We start from the raw sequence: 19,707 nt of genomic DNA on the forward strand, positions 1-19,707 counted from the left end.
AGTTCGGTACCTTGTAGGTATAATGGGACATTTTTCTAGCCAATATTTAGAAAATAAGGTATGTTCATCACAGCACTTTGATAGGTGATGGCAATGTACTGGTGGGGCTCATTAGCATAGTTGGGGGAGAGGTCAAATATATGTGTATTTGTGCCAACAGTCAGTGGAAGTGTTGTAGCAGTTTAAGTGTTTGATGGTTATGCCAATGTAAATTGAGCATCTCCTTTGACACTGTCTGTTCTGCAAATGTATGTGCTACTGATGAGTGGCAATGCAAAGAGGTCATTGTACATTTTCCAGTAATTTAATGGCAACTTGTTGCTGTGAATTTGTCATTTCTTAACTGGAAATCCTTTGTCAGTAAGTTATTGTACAATTCACAATAACTTACTGGCAAAACGTTTGCCATTAAACTTCTTAGGGCTCAAATCCCGTTAACGGGATTGATTTGACAACAGCCAGTGAAAGTGCAGGGCGCCAAATTCAAACAACAGAAATCTCATAATTAAAATTCCTCAAACATACAAGTATTATACACCATTTTAAAGATAAACTTCTTGTTAATCCAACCACAGTGTCCGATTTCAAAAAGTCTTTACGACGAAAGCATACCATGCGATTATGTTAGGTCAGCGCCAAGTCACAGAAAAACACAGCCATTTTTCCAGCCAAAGAAAGGAGTCACAAAAAGCAGAAATAGAGATAAAATGAATCACTAACCTTTGATGATCTTCATCAGATGACACTCATAGGACTTCATGTTACACAATACATGTATGTTTTGTTCGATAAAGTTCATATTTATATCCAAAAATCTCAGTTTACATTGGCACGTTGTGTTCAGTAATGTTTTGCCTCAAACATCCATTAATTTTGCAGGGAGCCACATCAATTTACAGAAATACTCATCATAAACGTTGATGAGAGATACAAGTGTTTTACATAGAATTATAGATACACTTCTCCTTAATGCAACCGCTGTGTCTGATTTCAAAAAAGCTTTATGGCAAAAGCACACCATGCAATAATCTTAGTACAGCACTCAGGCACCAAAACAAGCCATACAGATACCCGCCATGTTGTGGAGTCAACAAAAGTCAGAAATAGCATTTTAAATATTCACTTACCTTTGATGATCTTAATCGAAATGCACTCCCAGGAATCCCAGTTCCACAATAAATGTTTGTTCGATAAAGTTCATCTTTATGTCCAAATACCTCCTTTTTGTTAGCGCGTTTAGTTCACCAATCGAAATTCACAAGGCGCGGGAAAGTCCAGACGAAAAGTCAAAACAGTTCCATTACAGTTCGTAGAAACATGTCAAACGATGTATAGAATCAATCTTTAGGATGTTGTTATCATAAATCTTCAATAATGTTTCAACCGGACAATTCCTTTGTCTTTAGAAATGAAAGGAACAGAGCTCGCTCTCACGGCCGCGCACATGATTTAGCTCATGGCATTCTGCCAGACCCCTTAGTCAAACAGCTCTTTTTCGCTCCCCCTTCACAGTAGAAGCCTGAAACAAGGTTCTAAAGACTGTTGACATCTAGTGAAAGCCTTAGGAAGTGCAATCGGACCAAATTTACACTGTATCTTGGATAGGCAAAGACTTGAAAACCTACAAACCTTAGATTTCCCACTTCCTAGTTGGATTTTTTCTCAGGTTTCTGCCTGCCATATGAGTTCTGTTATACTCACAGACATCATTCAAACAGTTGTAGAAACTTCAGAGTGTTTTCTATCCAAATCTACTAATAATATGCATATCTTAGCTTCTGGGCCTGAGTAGCAGGCAGTTTACTCTGGGCACGCTTTCATCCGAACGTGAAAATAGCGCCCCCAAGCCCAAAGAGGTTTTAACCTACAGGTGTCTTGCTGACTCTAGCAATACATGCAGGTAACCTACTGTGCCTTCCCTGAGTCTTCTGTTGATAGCATGCAACATTACTTGCTAATTAGCAGCATACCGTAGCAGTTTGCAGCCTATCAGAATATTGAAGGTGTGGCTTTCAGCTACTTGTAGCTCTTTTTGGTCTCCCAAGAGAGGGGATGCCACCCCAGTGAATGTGCTCAATTGTATTCTGTTCATAAACAATAAGGTTGTAGAGTGTCAGTTCTCCAGCCTTGTTAAAGGCTGACTGTAATAAGTGCATGTTATACCAAAGAGCCGTTCACTATTTCATTTATAGCTGGTCACTGTCGTTGTAATAGTCACTTCCCTGACAAACCAAGGAAAAACACTGTACTGTAACCGTACTCTAATTTTTGAGAGTGTGTGGATATGTGTTCTTGGTATCAAATAAGTATCTGGTGGCACTTCTGAGACATTAATGCACTCCAGACCAAAAGGTTGCAAGTTCAATTCTAGAGAGCATTTGTGATCACTTAATGTCAAGTGTACTGAGCACTGCTACGTTTTTGTTGGTGTTTTCAGATAATCACATAATTATTGACCTGATTCTAGGCAACTTTTAGAAATGTATTCTTGACAATAAATTTGTGTCCAATCTCTGTCATGGCCACAGACCAGGTGGTGTAGCAGGAAATTCAGATCGCTGGCATCCCCCTTACGGAAAAACCACATGATTTTACATGTGGAAAATCACATGATTTAGTTTCAGAACACATCATGTGGCATTTCAGATGTGAAAACGGGTTTTTGGAACACATCACGTGACATTTCACATGTGAAAACATTTGATTGCATGAAATTCATGTGGTTTTTCCCTAAGGGTGAGGACAATGTTAGGATGTTTAAGAATTTCTCAAAACATTGGTTCTACCAGTCGTCAGGACGTCATGGGATGGTCCTTAATGGTCTCAATCCATCCCAAACCATTATAAGTAAAGTAATGAAATGGTTGTTTTAAAGTTAGAGGCTCACTGTTCAGCTAAAGTATGATCCCACGTGGGATTTGAACTCACAATCTCAAGTGCACTGTACTTTCTTCTGCACCACAAAGTCTATAGCATTCTTATACACATTCATTACATATAATACATCTCTGCACTTCGCAAAAGAGTGGCATTTATATATTTTTAAATGTAACTAGGTAAGTCAGTTAAGAGCAAATTCTTATTTACAATGACGGCCTACACCGGCCACACCCAGTCGACATTGGGCCAATTGTGCGCCGTCCTATGGGACTCCCAATCATGACTGGTTGTGATTAAGCCTGGAATTGAACTAGGGTGTCTGTAGTGATGCCTCTAGCACTGAGATGCAGTGCCTTAGACCGCTGCGCCACTCGGGAGCCGTCTGTGCTGCTATTTTAGTTATCAATTAATCTGACTATTCTGTCATCATTGATTTCATTGACTTGTTTCAGAAATTTGAAGATTTTCGGAATAGTTGTCTAATGATGGTGGGGCATAATATTCTGTATAGTTGTCTAGTGATGGTGGGGCATAATATTCTGTATAGTTGTCTAGTGATGGTGGGGCAAAATATTCTGTATAGTTGTCTAATGATGGTGGGGCATAATATTCTGTATAGTTGTCTAATGATGGTGGGGCATAATATTCTGTATAGTTGTGTAATGATGGTGGGGCATAATATTCTGTATAGTTGTCTAATGATGGTGGGGCAAAATATTCGGAATAGTTGTCTAATGATGGTGGGTCATAATATTCTGTATAGTTGTCTAATGATGGTGGGGCATAATATTCTGTATAGTTGTCTAATGATGGTGGGGCATAATATTCTGTATAGTTGTGTAATGATGGTGGGGCATAATATTCTGTATAGTTGTCTAATGATGGTGGGGCATAATATTCTGAATAGCTGTCTAATGATGGTAGGGCATAATATTCTTTATTGTTGTCTAATGATGGTGGGGCATAATATTCTGAATAGCTGTCTAATGATGGTGGGGCATAATATTCTGAATAGCTGTCTAATGATGGTGGGGCAAAATATTCTGAATAGCTGTCTAATGATGGTGGGGCATAATATTCTGTATAGTTGTATAATGATGGTGGGGCATAATATTCTGTATAGTTGTCTAGTGATGGTGGGGCAAAATATTCTGTATAGTTGTCTAGTGATGGTGGGGCATAATATTCTGTATAGTTGTCTTATGATGGTGGGGCATAATATTCTGTATTGTTGTCTAATGATGGTGGGTTATAATATTCTGTATAGCTGTCTAATGATGGTGGGGCATAATATTCTGTATTGTTGTCTAATGATGGTGGGGCATAATATTCTGAATAGCTGTCTAATGATGGTGGGGCATAATATTCTGAATAGCTGTCTAATGATGGTGGGGCAAAATATTCTGAATAGCTGTCTAATGATGGTGGGGCATAATATTCTGTATAGTTGTATAATGATGGTGGGGCATAATATTCTGTATAGTTGTCTAGTGATGGTGGGGCAAAATATTCTGTATAGTTGTCTAGTGATGGTGGGGCATAATATTCTGTATAGTTGTCTTATGATGGTGGGGCATAATATTCTGTATTGTTGTCTAATGATGGTGGGTTATAATATTCTGTATAGCTGTCTAATGATGGTGGGGCATAATATTCTGTATAGTTGTGTAATGATGGTGGGGCATAATATTCTGTACAGTTGTCTAATGATGGTGGGGCATAATATTCTGTATAGTTGTGTAATGATGGTGGGGCATAATATTCTGTATAGTTGTCTAGTGATGGTGGGGCATAATATTCTGTATAGTTGTCTTATGATGGTGGGGCATAATATTCTGTATAGTTGTCTTATGATGGTGGGGCATAATATTCTGTATTGTTGTCTAGTGATGGTGGGGCAAAATATTCTGTATAGTTGTCTAGTGATGGTGGGGCATAATATTCTGTATAGTTGTCTTATGATGGTGGGGCATAATATTCTGTATAGTTGTCTAGTGATGGTGGGGCAAAATATTCTGTATAGTTGTCTTATGATGGTGGGGCATAATATTCTGTATTGTTGTCTAATGATGGTGGGTTATAATATTCTGTATAGCTGTCTAATGATGGTGGGGCATAATATTCTGTATAGTTGTATAATGATGTTAGGGCATAATATTATGTATAGTTGTGTAATGATGGTGGGGCATAATATTCTGTATAGTTGTCTAATGATGGTGGGGCATAATATTCTGTATAGTTGTCTAATGATGGTGGGTCATAATATTCTGTATAGTTGTCTAATGATGGTGGGGCATAATATTCTGTATAGTTGTCTTATGATGGTGGGGCATAATATTCTGTATAGTTGTCTAGTGATGGTGGGGCAAAATATTCTGTATAGTTGTCTAGTGATGGTGGGGCATAATATTCTGTATAGTTGTCTTATGATGGTGGGGCATAATATTCTGTATTGTTGTCTAATGATGGTGGGTTATAATATTCTGTATAGCTGTCTAATGATGGTGGGGCATAATATTCTGTATAGTTGTATAATGATGTTAGGGCATAATATTATGTATAGTTGTGTAATGATGTTAGGGCATAATATTATGTATAGTTGTGTAATGATGGTGGGGCATAATATTCTGTATAGTTGTCTAATGATGGTGGGGCATAATATTCTGTATAGTTGTCTAATGATGGTGGGTCATAATATTCTGTATAGTTGTCTAATGATGGTGGGGCATAATATTCTGTATAGTTGTCTAATGATGGTGGGGAATAATATTCTGTTTCAATGTTATGCCTCAATCACTTTGAAAAATTATTATATTTATCTTGAATTTATTTTGAAATAATCTGAGATTCACTTTGAAGTCCAAAGTGTAGGAATACAGGTGAAATCTGTTGTTGACAAAGTCGTAGCGGTGTAGTGGCAAGGATGAAATTCTGTGAACCAATAGGTTGTGAGTTCAAACCTAGGTTGAATAATAGATTACTATGAAATCATGTGTTTTTTCTATAAGGACTGTTTAATTGTCTATTGAATTATGTTGATTGTTTCCCATTTGTGTTTTTCTAGTCAGAATAATGATGAAGATCCAGAGGAACCCATGGAGGTAAAATGACACACACACACTGTGTGCCTTTATTTTATCATTTTATACAATGCCTGTTTTACATATTTGGGGGGTTTTAAAGGGCAATTCCACCAAAGTAATGCATGTCTATTGACTGTTCAGTGATGAGCAAAATGGGACACTGAAGCAAAGATCATACACCAAGACATAACCTCTGTGGTTAATGGTAATAGTCAGAGATTAGCATGTCTTGGGGGTATGATCTTTGACCCTCTGTAACATTCTCACTCATCATAATTCACAATTCATTCAGGATTATCTCTAATCTTAAAAAAAAAAGAAGACGTTTTTAATAACAACAAATCAATACAGGAAGTACATGTGGGAACACAAGTATATATACATAATATACAAAGGACAATTGGGCTAGGGGGTACAATATCACATTACACAAGGACCTAAGGGACATACATACACTTAGAATTCTAACAGATTTTTTGTTAGTAAGAAAATGTGGTGTTTTGTTTGTAAGATATTATTTCGGAACCAATATTCTAAAAACAAAGGAACCAACTAGCTGCAACATGAAGTTAAGGCCACCAAAAGTAGAGAATACATGACGAGGAATAAAATTACACATAGAAGTGGGTCTTCTTAGGAATTGTTTTATCCAACTGATCTTAAAAGTATTATTTAAGGTAGTAAAGTCCAGAAAATTCAGCCCACCATTCTCATAAGTGTTCATTACAACAGTTTTCCTAATGTAATAGGTACGGTTTCTCCACAGAAAGTTGAAAAGCATCTGGGCTATCTCCTTGATTATTTTATTTTCAAGATATAAAGATAGAGCGCCATATGTTAGTCTAGAGATACCTCCAGCCTTGGTTATTAGGACTCTTCCTTTTAAAGAGAAGTCCCTCTGTAGCCATTGATTTAGCTTCTTCTGGGATTTTTTTATAAGAGGGTTAAAATTTAGTAAGCCTCTAGACTTCTGATCCTTAGTAAGGGTGTGCCTGGAGTGATGGTCTACAACCTGTGGACATGTCCCATGAACCAGACACCTCTTCATGGAGAGAGGGGGTATGACCATGTTAACACCTCTCTGGTTTAGGAGGGAGCTGGGAGAAACCTCTCACTCAGCTGTATGTACTGAATGTACCTATCACAGAAAAACCACATGAATTTTAAGCGATAACATGAAAACGTGATCTTGTGGGATATCATTTGATCACTTGATTTTATGGGGTTACGTGTAAAATAATCCCCCTGACAAAATTAGGGAACTAAACCCCCCCCCCCCACCTTCGACAGCACCCCAACCCAAAACATCTTCCCGCGGCCATGATAACGTGAGCACATGTGACAACAGGTCTCTGAGTATTAAAGAGATATGGCTCCAGACTTATTGGCAAGAATACATTCCTGCATTTTGCTAAAAACTGCCCAGAATCAAGTAAACAATTGTCCAACTATTGCCACCAACGTTACGTTAACGTAAAACTAGCAGTGCTCAAGGACACTTAAAACAGAGTATACATGATTGCTTGGGGATTTGAACTTGCAACCTTTTGGTTGAGCGCATCAATGGTTCTGCAGTGCCAGCAGGTTCATACTCATTGCTCGGGAACATGTATTTAAGACACTCCAAAAATAAGGGTGTGGTTAGGGTAGAGTGTTGTTCCCTGGGGTACAAAAAAGTCAAAGGTACACTTCACAGGTACACGTATTTATTTATATTTATTTTTTATGTAACCTTTATTATAACTATTCAAGTCAGTTAAGAACAAATTCATATGAGCTCACATGGTACAGTTCGGTACCTTGTAGGTATAATGGGACATTTTTCTAGCCAATATTTAGAAAATAAGGTATGTTCATCACAGCACTTTGATAGGTGATGGCAATGTACTGGTGGGGCTCATTAGCATAGTTGGGGGAAAGGTCAAATATATGTGTATTTGTGCCAACAGTCAGTGGAAGTGTTGTAGCAGTTTACGTGTTTGATGGTTATGCCAATGCAAATTGAGCATCTCCTTTGACACTGTCTGTTCTGCAAATGTATGTGCTACTGATGAGTGGCAATGCAAAGAGGTCATTATACATTTTCCAGTAATTTAATGGCAACTTGTTGCTGTGAATTTGTCATTTCTTAACTGGAAATCCTTTGTCAGTAAGTTATTGTACAATTCACAATAACTTACTGGCAAAACGTTTGCCATTAAACTTCTTAGGGCTCAAATCCCGTTAACGGGATTGATTTGACAACAGCCAGTGAAAGTGCAGGGCGCCAAATTCAAACAACAGAAATCTCATAATTAAAATTCCTCAAACATACAAGTATTATACACCATTGTAAAGATAAACTTGTTGTTAATCCAACCACAGTGCCCGATTTCAAAAAGGCTTTACGACGAAAGCATACCATGCGATTATGTTAGGTCAGCGCCAAGTCACAGAAAAACACAGCCATTTTTCCAGCCAAAGAAAGGAGTCACAAAAAGCAGAAATAGAGATAAAATGAATCACTAACCTTTGATGATCTTCATCAGATGACACTCATAGGACTTCATGTTACACAATACATGTATGTTTTGTTCGATAAAGTTCATATTTATATCCAAAAATCTCAGTTTACATTGGCACGTTATGTTCAGTAATGTTTTGCCTCAAACATCCATTGATTTTGCAGGGAGCCACATCAATTTACAGAAATACTCATCATAAACGTTGATGAGAGATACAAGTGTTTTACATAGAATTATAGATACACTTCTCCTTAATGCAACCGCTGTGTCTGATTTCAAAAAAGCTTTATGGCAAAAGCACACCATGCAATAATCTTAGTACAGCACTCAGGCACCAAAACAAGCCATACAGATACCCGCCATGTTGTGGAGTCAACAAAAGTCAGAAATAGCATTTTAAATATTCACTTACCTTTGATGATCTTAATCGAAATGCACTCCCAGGAATCCCAGTTCCACAATAAATGTTTGTTCGATAAAGTTCATCTTTATGTCCAAATACCTCCTTTTTGTTAGCGCGTTTAGTTCACCAATCGAAATTCACAAGGCGCGGGAAAGTCCAGACGAAAAGTCAAAACAGTTCCATTACAGTTCGTAGAAACATGTCAAACGATGTATAGAATCAATCTTTAGGATGTTGTTATCATAAATCTTCAATAATGTTTCAACCGGACAATTCCTTTGTCTTTAGAAATGAAAGGAACAGAGCTCGCTCTCACGGCCGCGCACATGATTTAGCTCATGGCATTCTGCCAGACCCCTTAGTCAAACAGCTCTTTTTCGCTCCCCCTTCACAGTAGAAGCCTGAAACAAGGTTCTAAAGACTGTTGACATCTAGTGAAAGCCTTAGGAAGTGCAATCGGACCAAATTTACACTGTATCTTGGATAGGCAAAGACTTGAAAACCTACAAACCTTAGATTTCCCACTTCCTGGTTGGATTTTTTCTCAGGTTTCTGCCTGCCATATGAGTTCTGTTATACTCACAGACATCATTCAAACAGTTGTAGAAACTTCAGAGTGTTTTCTATCCAAATCTACTAATAATATGCATATCTTAGCTTCTGGGCCTGAGTAGCAGGCAGTTTACTCTGGGCACGCTTTTCATTCGAACGTGAAAATAGTGCCCCCAAGCCCAAAGAGGTTTTAACCTACAGGCGTCTTGCTGACTGTAGCAATACATGCAGGTAACCTACTGTGCCTTCCCTGAGTCTTCTGTTGACAGCATGCAACATTACTTGCTAATTAGCAGCATACCGTAGCAGTTTGCAGCCTATCAGAATATTGAAGGTGTGGCTTTCAGCTACTTGTAGCTCTTTTTGGTCTCCCAAGAGAGGGGATGCCACCCCAGTGAATGTGCTCAATTGTATTCTGTTCATAAACAATAAGGTTGTAGAGTGTCAGTTCTCCAGCCTTGTTAAAGGCTGACTGTAATAAGTGCATGTTATACCAAAGAGCCGTTCACTATTTCATTTATAGCTGGTCACTGTCGTTGTAATAGTCACTTCCCTGACAAACCAAGGAAAAACACTGTACTGTAACCGTACTCTTATTTTTGAGAGTGTGTGGATATGTGTTCTTGGTATCAAATAAGTATCTGGTGGCACTTCTGAGACATTAATGCACTCCAGACCAAAAGGTTGCAAGTTCAAATCTCGAGAGAATTTGTGATCACTTAATGTCAAGTGTACTGAGCACTGCTACTTTTTTGTTGGTGTTTTCAGATAATCACATAATTATTGACCTGATTCTAGGCAACTTTTAGAAATGTATTCTTGACAATAAATTTGTGTCCAATCTCTGTCATGGCCACAGACCAGGTGGTGTAGCAGGAAATTCAGATCGCTGGCATCCCCCTTACGGAAAAACCACATGATTTTACATGTGGAAAATCACATGATTTAGTTTCAGAACACATCATGTGACATTTCAGATGTGAAAACGGGTTTTTGGAGCACATCACATGACATTTCACATGTGAAAACATTTGATTGTATGAAATTAATGTGGTTTTTCCCTAAGGGTGAGGACAATGTTAGGATGTTTAAGAATTTCTCAAAAACGTTGGTTCTACCAGTCGTCAGGACGTCATGGGATGGTCCTTAATGGTCTCAATCCATCCCAAACCATTATAAGTAAAGTAATGAAATGGTTGTTTTAAAGTTAGAGGCTCACTGTTCAGCTAAAGTATGACCCCACATGTGATTTGAACTCACAATCTCAAGTGCACTGTACTTTCTTCTGCACCACAAAGTCTATAGCATTCTTATACACATTCATTACATATAATACATCTCTGCACTTCGCAAAAGAGTGGCATTAATATATTTTTAAATGTAACTAGCTAAGTCAGTTAAGAGCAAATTCTTATTTACAATGACGGCCTACACCGGCCACACCCAGTCGACTTTGGGCCAATTGTGCGCCGCCCTATGGGACTCCCAATCATGGCCTGTTGTGATACAGCCTGGAATTGAACCAGGGTGTCTGTAGTGATGCCTCTAGCACTGAGATGCAGTGCCTTAGACCGCTGTGCCACTCGGGAGCCGTCTGTCCTGCTATTTTAATTATCAATTAATCTGACTATTCTCTCATCAATGATTTCATTGACTTGTTTCAGCAATTTGAAGATTTTCTGAATAGTTGTCTAGTGATGGTGGGGCATAATATTCTGTATAGTTGTCTAATGATGGTGGGGCATAATATTCTGTATAGTTGTCTAATGATGGTGGGTCATAATATTCTGTACAGTTGTCTAATGATGGTGGGGCATAAAACTCTGTATAGTTGTCTAATGATGGTGGGGCATAATATTCTGTATAGTTGTCTAATGATGGTGGGGCATAATATTCTGTATAGTTGTCTAATGATGGTGGGGCATAATATTCTGTATAGTTGTCTAGTGATGGTGGGGCATAATATTCTGTATAGCTGTCTAATGATGGTGGGGCATAATATTCTGTATAGTTGTCTAATGATGGTGGGGCATAATATTCTTTTCAGTTGTCTAATGATGGTGGGGCATACTATTCTGTATAGTTGTCTAGTGATGGTGGGGCATAATATTCTGTATAGTTGTCTAATGATGGTGGGGCATAATATTCTGTATAGTTGTCTAGTGATGGTGGGGCATGCTATTCTGTATAGTTGTCTAATGATGGTGGGTTATAATATTCTGTTTAGTTGTCTAGTGATGGTGGGGCATAATATTCTGTATAGTTGTCTAGTGATGGTGGGGCATAATATTCTGTTTAGTTGTCTAGTGATGGTGGGGCATAATATTCTGTATTGTTGTCTAATGATTGTGGGGCTATATTTATCTTGAATTTATTTTGAACAAATCTGAGATTCCCTTTGAAGTCCAAAGTGTAGGAAACAGGTAAACATAGTTATAGACACAGACATGGTGGTGTAATGGTGTAGTGGCACGATTGAAATGCTGTGAACCAATAGGTTGTGAGTTCAAACCCAGGTTGAGGACAGGTTGAATAATAATTACTGTGAAGTCATGTGTTTTTTCTATAAGGACTGTTTAATTGTCTATTGAATTATGTTGATTGTTTCCCATTTGTGTTTTTCTATTCAGATTAACGATGAAGAGGAACCCATGGAGCTCAACTGACACACACACACTGTGTGCCTTATTTTATCTTTTAATACAATGCCTGTTTTATATATTTGGGGGGTTTTAAAAGGCAATTCCACCAAAGTAATGCATGTCTATTGACTGTTCAGTGATGAGCAAAATGGGAAACTGAAGCAAAGATCAGACACCAACACATAACCTCTGTGGTTAATGGTAATAGTGAGAGATTAGCATGTCTTGGGGGTATGATCTTTGACCCTCTGTAACATTCTCACTCATCATAATTCATAATTCATTCGGTATTATCCCTAATCATTGTTGCACCCACATTGTCAGTGGCGTCATTAGGCCCTGGCTTCCGAGGCTGTTTTTGATGGTAAAATAAAAATTTCAGTCTGATATGAGTTTCAATAAACACACATCATTTCCACTATAGAGTTCTTTAAAAAAAATGTTTTACTGACCAATTCTTTAATAATTAAATATACTGCGCTAGCTAGTAAGTAGCAGGCACTGCAAGAAGCCCCTGGAGTGACACGGTGTCCGCTGTGATTGGTCGAGATATCACAACGCGGTGGACTGCTCATGTCCCTTGACCCCACCCCTACAGCACCGGTTAGATGTAAATGTCATCGCTCAGAAAAACGCCTGTCACTCAGTCTGCCGCATAGCATTAGTGCTCAGCATCCTTAGGCTATTGGGTTTCAGTCAGAGTTATTTAATTGTATATTTAGTGAATGAGCAAGATAAGGGTGTTGATATAAATCATGATATTAGGAAAAGTGTTCATTTCTAGCGACTGTATTTGATTTGAGTTTCGTTTCTTTGCTGACTAGCTGATTAGCTACTGGCTGGCTAGCTAGCTGAGATTGAAGAGATGAGAACGTTTTTCTGACTGAAGCACATGTCTTCTGACCGCGACACAGTGCCCCCCTTGTGGACTGAAGCTGAACTTTACTACAACATATTTAACCCTGTTTGAAATGTGTAGTGTTGAGGTGGTAGAACTGACGGTGTTGTGCCGAAAAGCTCCCCCCTGCCAGAATTCTCCCCTTTGCGTAAACGTGAACGCACTCAATTCTTTATTGCTGCGACTTGGCTCCTAGTTGAGATATCTGATCAAGTTAGGTTGCGTTTCATTTTTTTTTTTATGTCGGTTTGATCGCGGGGGAGGCACTAGTAATGTCTGCAGTTTTCGGTTTGGCTATTTGTTTTAAGTGTATTAGTCTCTATAAATCTCTGCCAAAATCCGTTAACTCTCCCATGTCTTATTCGACCAGTAGTTGTTCTGAAATGTTTATTGCTTGCCTACAATATAACACACATACATTAATTATTCATTTCGTTTGCCAATCCTGACGTGAAGTTTGTTCTATAGAAAGTATTTGACTCTGATATGTGCCACAGAAAGTATTTGACTAGCCACAAAATTAAGGAAATTAGAAGGGAGAGGGGGGAGGATTTCGGCAAGGCTATTTTCTTGCCTGCCGAAATTCTCAGCCCCCCCTTCCATCTTGGGACTGCAAGAAAATGGCCTTGTCGAAACCCCCCCCTTCTAATTTCCTTAATTTTGTGGTTAGAGTTTTTTTTGTTCTACTGTTCCATTATTGAGAGGTTAACCTGCTAGTAAGCATTTCATTGCACTGTGTACCATGTACACAGAGTATACAAAACATTAAGAACACCTGCTCTTTCCATGACATAGAAAGACCAGGTGAAAGCCATGATCCCTTGTTGATTGTTCACCTGTTAAATCGTTGATTGTTCACCTGTTAAATTGTTCACCCCTTGTTCACCTGTTAAATCCACTCCAATCCGTGTAGATGAAGGGGAGGAGACAGGTTAAAGAAGGATTTTTAAGCCTTGAGACAATTGAGACATGTATTGTGTGTGTGCTATTCAGAGGGTGAATGGGAAAGACAAAAAATGAAAGTGCCTTTGAACGAGGTATGGTAGTAGGTGCCAGAGCACCGGTTTGTGTCAAGAACTGCAAAGCTACTGTTTTTTTCACGCTCAAAAGTTTCCTGTGTGTATCAAGAATGATCCACCACCCAAAGAACATCCAGCCAACTTAACACAACCGTGGGAAACATTGGAGTCAACATGGGCCAGCATCCCTGTGGAATGCTTTAGACACCTTGTAGAGTCCATGCCCCAACGAATTGAGGCTGTTCTGAGGGCAAAAAAAGGATACAACTCAATATTAAGAAGGTGTTCCTATTATTTGGTATACTCCTCCATATTATCATGTGTATATGACAAAAAAACAATGTTGAACTTAGAAGGAAAGGAGGAGGTTAGCCAGATAGGGAGGAGAAAAGATGGCCAGCTTTGTGGTGAGATTGTAGGTGAACACATTGAAAATACATAGGCACTTAAATGATGTGTCCTCAAATGTTATGTAATCTAAAACTCTCATATTAGCTGGTAGAACTGATGAAATGGAATGAATCATAGATGTCTTATAACCTATTCCATTCTACAGTTAATTGGTTTTGGCTCATGTCTCTTTATATTCATATATTTACAGTACCAGTCAAAAGTGTGAACACACCTTCTCATTCAAGGGGTTTTCTTTATTTTTTTAAAACTATTTTCTACATTGTATAATAATAGTGAAGACATCAAAACTATGAAATAACACATATGGAATCATGTGGTAACCAAAAAAGTGTTAAACAAATCAAAATATATTTTATTGCGATTCAATTAACAGGTGTGCCATGTTAAAAGTTAATTTGTGGAATTTATTTCCTTCTTAATGCGTTTGAGCCAATTAGTCATGTTGTGACAAGGTAGGGGTGGTATACAGAAGATACAGTAGCCCTATTTGGTGAAAGACCAAGTCCATATTATGGCAAGAACAGCTCAAATAAGCAAAGCGAAATGACAGTCCATCATTACTTTAAGACATGAAGGTCAGTCAATGCGGAAAATCTCAAGAACTTTGAACGTTTCTACAAGTGCATGAGGACCGCCACAGGAAAGAAAGACCTAGAGTTACCTCTGCTGCAGAGGATAAGTTCATTAGAGTTACCAGCCTCAGAAATTACAGCCCAAATAAATGCTTCACAGAGTTCAAGTAACAGACACATCTCAACATCAACTGTTCAAAGGAGACTACATGAATCAGGCCTTCATGGTCAAATTGCTGTAAAGAAACTACTACTAAAGGACACCAATAATAAGAAGAGACTTGCTTGGGACAAGAAACACGAGCAATAGACATTAGACTGGTGTAAATCTGTCCTTTGGTCTGATAACACCAAATTTGAGATTTTTGGTTCCAACCACCGTGTTTTTGTGAGACGCAGAGTAGGTGAACGGATTATCTCTGCATGTGTGGTTCCCACCGTGACGCATGGAGGAGGTGGTGTGATGGTGTGGGGGTGCTTTGCTGGGGACACTGTCTGTGATTTATTTAGAATTCAAGGCACACTTAACCAGCATGGCTACCACAGCATTCTGCAGCAATACGCCATACCATTTGGTTTGCACTTAGTGGGACTATCATTTGTTTTTCAAAAGGAAAATGACCCAACACATTTCCAGGTTGTGTAAGGGCTATTTGACCAAGAAGGAGAGTGATGGAGTGCTGCATCGGATGACCTGGCCTCCACAATCACCCAATCTCAACACAATTGAGATGGTTTGCAATGAGTTGGACCGCAGAGTGAAGGAAAAGCAGCCAAGAAGTGCTCAGCATATGTGGGAACTCCTTCAAGACTGTTGGAAAAGCATTCCAGGTGAAGCTGTTTGAGAGAATGCAGAGAGTGTGCAAAGCTGTCATCAAGGCAAAGGGTGGCTACTTTGAAGAATATAAAATCAATTTTGATTTGTTTAACACTTTTTTGGTTACTACATGATTCCATATGTGTTATTTCATAGTTTTGATGTCTTCACTATTATTCTACAATAAAGAAAAAACCTTGAATGAGTAGGTGTCCAAACTTTTGACTGGTACTGTATATTATACACTGGGTATACAAAACATTAAGAACACCTGCTCTTTCAAATCAAATCAAATTTTATTGGTCACATACACATGGTTAGCAGATGTTATGTTTCTAGTTCCGACAGTGCAGCAGTATCTAACAGGTAATTTCTAACAATTCCACAACAAAACCTAATATCTAACAAATTCCACAACAAAACCTAATATCTAAAAACTTCCACAACAAAACCTAATACACACAATCTAGTAAAGGAATGGGATGAGAATATATAAGTATAACATATATGGATGAGCAGTGACAGAGCAGCTAAGATGTAATATAGTCTCAATCTTAATGATGAGTTTGGAGGGTACTATGGTGTTGAATGCTGAGCTGTAGTCAATGAACAGCATTCTTACATAGGTATTCCTCTTGTCCAGATGGGATAGGGCAGTGTGCAGTGATGGCGATTGCATCGTCTGTGGACCTCTTTCCATGATGTAGACTGACCAGTTGAATCCAGGTGAAAGCTATGATCCCTTATTGATGTCACTTGTTAAATTAATTTCAATCAATGTAGATGAAGGTGAGGAGACAGGTTAAAGGAGGACGGGCTCATTGTAATGGCTGGAATGGTATTAATGGAACGGTATCAAACATTATATATTTGGAAACCACGTTTGACTCCGTTCCATTTATTCCATTCCAGCCATTACAATGAGCCGGTCTTCCTATAGCTGTTCCTCTGTGGATTCGTTGGCTCGGAGCAGTCAGCAGCAAAATGACCCGGCTTCCCACAGTTGTAACACTTGTGCACTCCACCCCCTTGTCCTGTCCCTGCTGGGGCTGCTCCCTGGTAAAACGTCATCTGGGCAGCCTGTAGTTTCTGTCTTCACTTTTTCTTCCTTTATTTTTTCTTCCTTCTGAGTACTTTGTTGTCTCAGCATGCTTGCAGTGCTGTACCACCATTGCTAATGGCTCAGTCTCCCAACTGATGCAGGTAGTCCTCACAGCAGCGCCGTTATCTGGTCCTGATACGCACCATTCACAGCCCACAGGTAGTTGCAATCAAACTGTCCCTGTACATCCGCCCACCTGAGTCCCAGTTTCTTTTTACAGATATGGGCTATCTCAGCAGCAGATAGTTTGTACTGACCCACCAATACCCTCATTTCTGCTGAATATTTCACAGCGTCCTTACTTGGGTCTGGTAGGTCCTCTACAATGTCTTTCATTTCATTATGTCTCCACGTCCTCTGGACATACACAATGGGGTTCCATGCTGCGGCGGTAGCAGCATTAGCATCATCAGGTCGAGGCTGAGGGTTGGGACAGGCCATCAGAGGGTATTGTCGATACATGTCTGATGCTGGATCGTATGGGGAGGGGGTAGAGACACGCCTTTCCATCCTGGCCCATAGAGGGTCCTTCAACGGGGGAGTCAACTTTCCTCACTGGAGCTGAGTGGAGCCTTGAGAAAAGGATTGTTGATCTTTTTACCATTCTGGCGTGCTCCCCCCACTGCGCCTCCAGTGGGATTGGCCGGAATCACTCCAGACCCTTTGAGGACTTCAGCCAGGCTCCGTACCAGACGATCAATCACCGTGGTGTTGGGAGAGACAGGGGGTGGGGCTGCAGGTTGTAGTGGTCTTGCATCCAGCGGATCAGCAGGAGGCGGCTGAGGAGGAGGGAGGTCCGGCCACACTGGGTAGAGAGTTTGAGGAGTACAGTATGGAGGGGGACAGTCTCTGTCATCATCATCCTTCCTATTCCTTCTCACTGTTTCATCTTTCCCCTTCTTTTCTCCTTCCTGAGTCTGAACTACCATATTCTGACAGGGTTTTCCCCGAAATGGGTCCTGTCTCTTCTTTCGTTTGTCAGCTTCCCTTCCCATTTCCTGAATTTCACCCAGTCAATTTGATCCTTTTTCCCTAGTTTACCTTCCTTCTCTACCAATCTCTGTCTTATCTCGTCTAACAGCGTCACACTTAGTGTCCCTGTCAAAGGAAAACCACCCTCTCTATGCCACCTGTTCCAGAATATCCCTACCCCATTTATCTACCATAACCTTCAAGGCTCCAGTAGGAGGGTCCGGAATGCCTGGTTCTTTGCACCCGCTCGTACCCATGGCTCCTTAGTCACACACACACACAAACACAAAATCTCACACACACACACACACACACACACACACACACACACACACACACACACACACACACACACACACACACACACACACACACACACAGGGAGAGAAAAACAGTTACAACAGAAATTCCTTAAGTACTCACACAGAACTTTAATGATCACCCACACAGGATTGGTCAGACGCTCACACAGAACTGGTCAGATGTCCACACAGAACATCAGAACATAATTGAAAGGTTACCCACACAGAGTCAACCTACCGTGCCCACACAGAACGCTCCTACAAAACAAAACACTCACACAGAGTAACCCAGGGCATACCTGGCTAGCACATTTTAAATAATTGGAATTCACCACCTCTGAGGGTCACTTAGACAGTCACACAGACACTTTCAGAATGAGGTCCTTCTTCCAATAGGGCTTCACCAAGTACCGTGTTTCACACAGAACACACAGTCACCCTGGCCCGTCACCCCCACAGACCGCACCAATCCCCACTGTGATCAATTCAGTGTCAGGACGGCTCTAGGTCGCCTGCAACTGACCAGTGGCAGAGTATCTTTGAGTCCACAAACTCTCTGATTACTCTCCTCTGACTCGGCCCTGCTTACGCCTCCAAGGTGCCCCCCTCACACAAGAACACACTCAGAGCCCACGTAACAGAGGCTTTTGTTAAAAAACTCAACTTCAAGTGTGGTTTGCTCACCTCACCTTTTTTATTATTTTTTACTATGTTCGGGATGTGGTATCCAATCGGCTCGCTGCCTCTCAGATCTTAGGTTGGTCCATCTGCTCCGTTCCCGAAGTGTGGTCTCCCTGAGATCCCAAGTTTGAGGGATCCCTTGTGCACGATTTATCTAGGTTGTCAGGAGCGGTCACCGAGTGAAGATTCACATCCCATCCCCGTCGCCAAATGTTGTGGCAATTTCCTGTATTACCAAATGAGGAGAGTTACAAACCACACACCAGTCAGAGTTATACTTGAACTTCACCTTTAATAATAATTAAGCTTTTGCAATAGCATTTGACTTTCAACATTTCAGTTTCTCTAATGAAAAGTTGAGCGTGGTCAACATAATGGCAACTGAGATCTTTTATAGCAAAGATCCACCCCCTAGTCGACATGACAAACCACAGGAATAGGAACTGTTCACAAAGAAAGACTTTTACTTGAGAGAGGAGCATCCCATAGCCAGATAGCATTCGCTATAAATTATCGTTCAGTTTGGTCTCAAAGACGAGGTTCTAATCTCGTTCCTGGTACTTCATAGTACAAAAACACCAACTCATCCAATGGCATATATCAATTGTCAACTCTAGATACCCCCCTCTCAAGTACACCCCACTCCTGGACAAGCTTACTGAGGAGAGTGAGCCTCTAGGTCATATACTATCTCAAGATAAGTGCAACATCAGAGGGGACATACAATGGTTCCAGACACTGCCATACTCCTCCCCCCAATGGGAAAAGGAGGGAGTGACTGGCGTACAGACATTGTGGAGACAACTAACTGGTTCCCCATTAATCACGCCATCCCTTCACATGGTTTAAAAATAGGTAAAGACACA

The sequence above is a fragment of the Salvelinus namaycush genome, chromosome 26 (assembly GCF_016432855.1).
Source record: "Salvelinus namaycush isolate Seneca chromosome 26, SaNama_1.0, whole genome shotgun sequence".
Taxonomy (NCBI): Eukaryota; Metazoa; Chordata; class Actinopteri; order Salmoniformes; family Salmonidae; genus Salvelinus; species Salvelinus namaycush.